The 7,806-nt window shown below is 35.6% G+C and overlaps 1 long non-coding RNA gene and 1 pseudogene across 1 annotated transcript; both read left to right on the forward strand.

The window, feature by feature from the left end:
* Window positions 1-1,349: 1,349 nt before the first annotated feature.
* Window positions 1,350-4,213, forward strand: LOC133740401 (uncharacterized). The gene is made up of 7 exons (XR_009861201.1): window positions 1,350-1,497; window positions 1,688-1,754; window positions 1,987-2,074; window positions 2,541-2,729; window positions 2,906-2,958; window positions 3,289-3,684; window positions 3,925-4,213. It is a non-coding gene; the product is annotated as an uncharacterized LOC133740401 (long non-coding RNA).
* A 464-nt stretch (window positions 4,214-4,677) lies between these two features.
* On the forward strand, window positions 4,678-7,205 carry LOC133740588 (small ribosomal subunit protein uS15-like; annotated as a pseudogene).
* The last annotated feature ends 601 nt before the right edge of the window (window positions 7,206-7,806 follow it).

The following is a 7,806-nucleotide window of genomic DNA, read 5'->3' on the forward strand; positions in this document are numbered from 1 at the left end:
CTCTCTTACTGGGGTGTGTGTATTTGGTGGGGTGGTAAGGCTTTGGTCTCATATATAAGAGGTCAGGAGTTCGAGCCCCATCAAGGGTGAGAATGGGGTGGGGTTTTTTTTTAAAAAATAAAAAAATAAAAAAAATTGCATCTCTCTTACTGGAAACATTCTTGGTATGTTCTTTGATTTACAAAAAGAAAAAAAAAGAAAGGGAAAACAACATAAATAGAATTATATATATTAAAATAATATTCAAATTTGACATCTTTATTGGAGTTAAAATTAGTCAAAATGTGAACATGTCAATTTTGCCATGTCATATGTCAAATTTAAATTTGACCAAAGCCAAAAGACATTGCCATTGGAGATGCTCTAAGTGGTCCAGCCTAACGATGCCTTGGGCATGAAGCCAACCTATTCAATCACCCTAATTAAGACCTCAAACTCTCAAAGAAGACGGAAACATTAAGATATTGTAACTTGACAGAAACGGTTCCGGCTAGAGCATCAAGATCTTCGAGTAACTTCCCAATTCTAACCTCATTCCAAGGATCCCAATACTGCTCGCTCAAAGTATAATCCGTAGCAAGCTTCAATATAAGTCAGAGGCCGATCTGGATTAACTTCTGTGTAGAGAACACAAGATTTGAGGCGCACAAAATCTCCAACACAAGACATAGGGGCAAGAATCATCACTCCAATCTAACGGGGAGCCTTTGCCCCTTTTTCAAATCCATATATAATTACAAGACAGAAATGAATGAATGTCAATATAGCGACCTTATTTTCCATCTCCCAATAAAGGCCCATGGAGAAAGCCAAAATACCAGATGAAAGATATCTTGGATAAGAAAATAGCAAAAAGATTCTCACAAGATTTTTCATTCGAATTTCAAGTGAAAGAGAAGACAATGACAATATGGGTAATGGTAAAAGTTAGGTTTTTTTTTTTTTTACCAGTAGTCTGTGGACACTTAAGTGATTTTCAGAATGATACATGAATTTAAAATTTTATCAATGTGATAGCTGGACTCATTTTTTTTTTTTTATCAATGTTTTGGACGGACATTTCAGTCACGGAGCTCTTAAAAATGATCACGCATGTAACTGAATTTTAAAGGGTTAAATTGTCTTTTTATGTCTAAAACAATAAAAATAAAAAAACAAGAAAACAAAAATTAAAGCATGATACTATATACCAAAGATGAGTTCACTGTTTATGATGGGACTGTTCATGAACAGTAAAGTGACGGTTCTGGCCTCCTTTTTCCGCAGACTGTTCACTCTGTTACTGTTCATAGGATAGTGAAGAAACGGTTTTGCCCTCCTTTGAGATTATTTTTTTAATTTTCGGCTGTGTATGGATCTTATCTTCTTTTCTCTTCTAGAGTCGGTTGTTGCTGTGGATCGATTTTATCTTCTTCTCTACTCACCAATCCTCAAAAGAACAACAACCCGAAAACAAAAACAAACAGAGAGACATACAAGATTGACAACGAAAACGAGGTAACGTCGCCTTTGCCCTCCTTTTTTCTCCGTCATGTGTTTGTTTGTTTGCTTTGTGCGAGGAGATAGAGAGCTCGATTGTTGCTGCAATCACGTAATCAACTGCGCCAGTTTGTAAATTTCTGAAATTTCGCTCGCATGTTGGTTTGGTTTCTAATTGAATGGGTTTTGTTTTATATCGGTTTTGCAGGAACAGTGATCTTACAGCCAAGTACTGTTCGAGATCTTCCATCAACATCAATCTCCATAGAAACTGGGTTAGCATCATCAATCACTATGTTTCACTTTTTTTTTTCCTTGAATCACAGATCTGATAAATTTTGGCCCTCTTATCTCAATTGAATTCGAGTTTGACTTACTTGATTTCATGGATTTATTTTGTGATATTTGATCAGATTAGTTGGTATTGATTGTTATTAATCTTTCTTTTGTTAATTAAAGCTTATCTTATTGAATTATTAATGTATACGATTTCGTTTTGTTTTGTAGCCTGGGGTTTAACCTTTCAACGATTCCAAGATCCAACTTTTTTGGAGATTCTCAAAGAAAAGGATTCGATTGAAAAGAAATAAAACAGGTTTGGTTTTTAATCTGACTCATCTTTGTTATCATTTAGTGAATTGTCACTGGTTTCCATGAGTAAAATATTTTCTTCTACTGATGACTGATAAAGTTGTGAGTTTCTGTTGACGTGAAAGGTCTATTACAAGTTCTATATACTTTAAAGTTAGCAACTGATCGATGTACGAATATGACTGAAGAATGAATTAGAATCCTTCTTATTTGAAATATAGAATGCAGGAAGTTGTTCTTACTTGGTTTCCATGATCATTATTATATTATCTAAAGAAACTAATTCATATGGTTGTTTCAAATATAGAATGTAAGAAGCTGTTCTTATTTGGTTTTCGTAATGACCAACTATTCTTTTCTGTTGTTATCTTATCTATGTTTTATGAATTCTTATACGTTTCTGTAATTGATGGTATTTCAATTGGTGTATTGATCCAGTTAACTATTATGTGCTTGGTTTGCTCTTACAGGTTTGACACAAGATCAGTTACTACATTTGCTGAACAAAAGTTCTCCACAGATGGTATTCAAGTAAAAACAGGTCCCTAGGTTGTAAAAGTAGCTGCTCCATTCTAAAAGCCGATCTCCGATACTGTTTGCATGAACAAAGATGTAGTTAAGGAATTTGACCCTTATTTTATTCCCCAATGTCTTTGCAGGTTTGTGTTTTTTCCTCTCTTTGATATTATTGCCTTGCTACATCAGTTTTTAGCTCTGATAATTTGTGTTGAATGTTTTGGATAGTCTTTGGTTCGTTTTTTTATTTTATCGTATGCCATGTCTCATAACCAAAATAGATATAGAACACTGACCCTATGTCCTCTCCCTCTTTCAGAGCAAAAGCTGGCTTCAAGCTTGGCAGATAGTGTTACTCAAATGTCTCAAGATGTGAGTTCCGTTAATTGCTTCTGATGCTTGGAATTTGTTACATGCATTTGTTTCGGTGAACTCTGATATTGCTGTCTCTAGATAGATTGGGAAATAAAGGTTTTTTTTTTTTTTTCCTCCACAAAGGGATATAAAGGGTTTTGATGTTATAGTTAGTGGTGGGGATCATAATGCACAACATTCAGTTGCTTTAGTGAAAGTGAGTCTTGCTACTATATATATATATATATATATATATATATATATATATATATATATATATATATATATATATGTATATATATATATGGAAATGCGCAAGATTGATGATAGAGAGCTACATTTTTGCAGGTTGATAAGGTGAGCAATCCTGACAGCATCAGAATAGAAGCAGAAAAGAGATGATGTTGTATTGTTGTTTGCATATCAGCTCTGAGTGGCTAGGGCTTAAATGATTGCTGCAGTGCAATCCAGGCAAAATTGAAGATACTTCTAATTGTTTTCATACTCTTGAGTAATGTGTGTGCTCTTATAAGTTAGAAGATAAGAATGTCTTTTGTTTAGCAGTACGCTAATGGTACCGGTGGAAGCCTTGATCCTATTTGAAAGAGGAGAGCTTCACGAAGCACATTATGAAACTGTTTTATATCGGATCGTCCAAGGTGTCATCGACAAAAAAAAAAAATAGAACCATGACTCTATTAGCAAGCAGCTGTTCAAATCAACCCCTAACAAAAATCCAATGAGGTAATTTTCTATACTTACAGCTTTTATATAAAAGTTAAATATTTCCTATTCTATTCCTATGCTTTAAAAGTTGTATATAAAGCAATATCTCACAGAAATGAATTTGAAGCGGTTTTTATATGTTTGCAAATGTTTGTAAGATAACTTGCCATCAATCATAATTATATGTGATAATTGAGATTTGTCTTAGTGTCGGATGTTATGTGTCTATTGTTTATATACATGCTTCATTTTATGCAGTGTGATTGTGGAATCCTTGAAGCCCTGAAGGTGGTTAGCTTGCAAGGATTTGCCTCAATTTTGGAGCCTAACCTCTGTAGAATCATGAGTCAAATTTTGACTATTTACTGATTATAGTTGAATTTTGGTCGAGACTAGATGCCGTTAGATGAATCTCTTCAATATGTTTATCAATTCAGTGAAGCATCATGTTGCTTTTAATAGTTCTGTTATTCAAATTCTCATGTCATTCATTCATCAAAATCATGTAATGGAATCACTTTAATGGAATTTTTCTGGAATTATATTCTGTAAGGTCTTCTATTTTTTATTGATTTATTTTTTTCTCTAAATAGAGATTTAGAGACAAACCTTCCAGGGCTGAAGCAAGATCGCAAACCTATTGTGTTTCACTTTCTCTATTTAGACCTTTGGTGTGTATTAGAACACAGAAGGTCCTAAAATTCTTGAGATGGATTTAGGTCCTAAGTTTAGTTATGGTCTAAACTCAGTATTCATATTGGTTTAGATGGATTTAATTGTTTTGTACCAGAGGTAGTGTGTGTGTGTTTGGGAATGTCAAATGAATTTGGAATATGTTATCTGCATTGTTTTGCTCGCTTTGAACATTATCATGATAGAGTGGTTTAATGTCAAATTAATTTGGAGTAAGTTGTTCACAACGACAAATTCCGCAGCAAAGCGCGGGTAACATTTCTAGTACAGACAATAAGTGAGGCAAAGCATCGGCAGAGATACGACAAGCTCGTCACAATGGGTCGTATGCACAGTAGAGGAAAGGGTATTTCGGCTTCGGCTCTACTGTAGGAACCCTCCTAGCTGGTTGAAGATCTCTACTCAAGATTTTGAGAACATTTGCAAGTTTGCCAAGAAGGGTCTGACACCATATCAAATTGGTGTTATTCTTCGTGATTCTCATGGGATTGCTCAGGTGAAGAGTGTTACTGGGAGCAAGATATTGCGTATAGTGAAGGCTCATGGTCTTGCTCATGAAATACCAGAGAATTTGTACCACCTCATCAAGAAATCATTCTCAATTAGGAAGCACTAGTGTTTAAACCCGCGCAATGCTGCCGGATTTTTTTTCCTCCTAAATTGTATTAATAAAAGTAGCAATTACAATCCAAGAAATGCTAACCTTATTTTGTAGAAAACAAATACGAATAGAAACTAAAACCCACTGTAGGAGTAATTGTAGAAAACACATATTTGACCTGAATAGAACAACCAAACACAGGGTTTAAAATAATTATCAGAAAACTCTATTGGTTTCTTCCAATTTTCGGTACATCAACTCGAAGTTAATCGTTTGAAACCCTGAGATGTTGTATCATGGGCTCTTTATCTTTTAAACTACATTTGAGATCCTCACACATATGCTGTGTTGTGGATATTTTTTCTGCATTCTCATTTAGTTCTTGCCTGCTTCTCGATTTTCAAACTTGCCTCCTGGACCTTACTAGGCTGCTCATTGTGTGCTTTCCTCAATTTCTCAGATAGTTCTGCTTTGCTTTTATATTCAGTCATGAGCTTCTCAAGCTCAGCTTTAACTTCATCCAGCTCGTACAGACATGTTCTTCTAGGTTCAACAATACTGTTTGCAAAAAAACAAAAACTTAAATTTGCAGGCATTACTAAACTTTAATGAGCAATCTACACAAAGCCTTAGTAAATTAATTTAAATCCTCCTACAGATAACCATATATTTACCACTTCTTTCGAATCGCAAGAACAATATAGTAACACAACAAAACAATGCACTTATCACTACTGCATTTACCGAAATCTAACTTGTATACCTTTTCAAACAGAAAAAATCATCAAAAGCAGAAAATTAACTAATAGCTCAAGCATACACGGCTGAATCTATTTAAGCATACCAGCCACGGGGCCAAGAAGAAGCAGATTCTAAAACATCAGTTTCCAATGACAACAATAGAAACATAGAAAAGAGGCAGAGCTCCATCATATCAAGTAGTGCCTAGTTGAGCCAAAAATTTTCCTTATCCAACACAACCAACTCAACATGAATCACAATAATTAAATCATCCATTTGCTGCACCAGACAAATATATATAAACTAAAGAAGTTCAATATAATTAGCAAAAATGCGAAAGGAAATTCACAATTCCATCACATTTTATTTTCTGCATTTTTCTCAATAAGCTAACCATGCAAGCACCAAGCTCACTCTATTTCTGTTCATCATAATCTTTTCCGAATTTGACTCAACAAACCAAGCACAGAGAAAGCACAAAAAACTTGGTAACATTTCTTTTCTAATACCTTATTGCTCTCAATTTCAAATTTTTATGCGAAACCAAACCAAACCTAACACAATTCCCCAAATTCAACTCCAAAACTCCAGACCAAAGAACCATGCAAGAATCAAAAGAAACTGAAATCGAACCTAGTTTCACCTCCATCTTCGCCTTCCCAGATTTCCTCAAGATTGATAAAACCCAGATGCACAGATCATTAAAAAAAAAAAAAATAATAAATAAAAGGATATTTATTGAGACAGGGTCTGTTTGAGCTTATAGAGGACTGAAATCTAGTTGAGCTCTTCGTTCTCTCTCTGGAGCGATTACAAAACTGAGAGACCCAATACTTCGAAGCAGTGCAGTACAAACAAATGATAAAGCCAGGGGCACAACAACAAAAGAGACCAGAGAGAAGGGGCAAAATCGTTCTATCACTTAGACAGGTACTATTCATCGTGCGGTAGAACTTTAGTATAGAGTATAATTTGGAGAGAAACAAGAAGGACAAGAATTATAAATCTAAAGACAATTCTGGTGGAAAACAGGATCCATCATTTAGCTCGTTATTATAAGAAGACAAAGAAGCTTCGAAATATGAATCTACCACAACCAGTACTCTTGTGGCTTAGGTTGGAGATGATTGGCACAGATTATGAGGCTTCCCGTTAAAAGAGAAAACCTAGTTGTTAGTTGCTACTTTTGTTTGCTTCAATTTGGGAGCTCCTTCATGAAATCCTCAGAATTCTATGTGACAATCTCAACCATTCCATCAAACCCAAAATAAATTTTTAAGATTTGGGCTTTTCGAATTCTGAGATTGATGAAATGAATAGGGATCCAAAACCTCCACTACCATCGTGCTCCCAGCCTCCGTCGAGACGGAGTCGAGTCAGGCCTCAATGTCGTATGACAATGCCTGAAAGCCAATTCACGCGCTGGCATACCAGCACCCAGAAGTGATTTGGAAACCCAAATCTTCTTTAGGCACCTGACCTGCTCTCTCTTTGTACATCAAACTCCGCCCACACCATCAATAACTCCTCTCTTCTCTGAAGACGAGAGGTGGAGAAACTCGAAGAAGACGAGAGACCTTCAAAATATGATTATAAAAAAAAGAAGGTGAAATAGGTGTTTAAGGAAAACTGAATTAGGAGAGAATTGAGTCGTACTTTCATTGATAATAGGGGCCTCTTTATATAGAAGATTACAAACATAGAGATAGAGTTGTACATGAAAACATAATCGTACATTGATTAGATATATCTCCTAAGATTCTCAGAGAATATCTCTAATATAAACCCTATTTCAACTAGAGCAAGTAACCTCGAGTTTGGGCCAGACACATATTCTGGATTTACTTGAACACTCCCCCTTGTGTCGCCCAAACGTGGTGCTTCTCTCGTTGCCTCGCTAAAAACCTTGCTGAGTAACAAAAACCCAGTGGGACAAAAATAACCTCGGTCGAAGGGGAAAAAGAGCACAACACACCCTTCACGTTTCGAGACCATACATGTAGACACCTCCCCCTGATGTCTGCATCTCTCCCTGATGACAACGGTCATAGGAGTTCGGATAACTTCCGCAAACAATGCTACCAACATGCTTCCCGAAAGTGGAA

This window comes from Rosa rugosa, chromosome 3 (assembly GCF_958449725.1).
Source record: "Rosa rugosa chromosome 3, drRosRugo1.1, whole genome shotgun sequence".
Lineage (NCBI taxonomy): Eukaryota > Viridiplantae > Streptophyta > Magnoliopsida > Rosales > Rosaceae > Rosa > Rosa rugosa.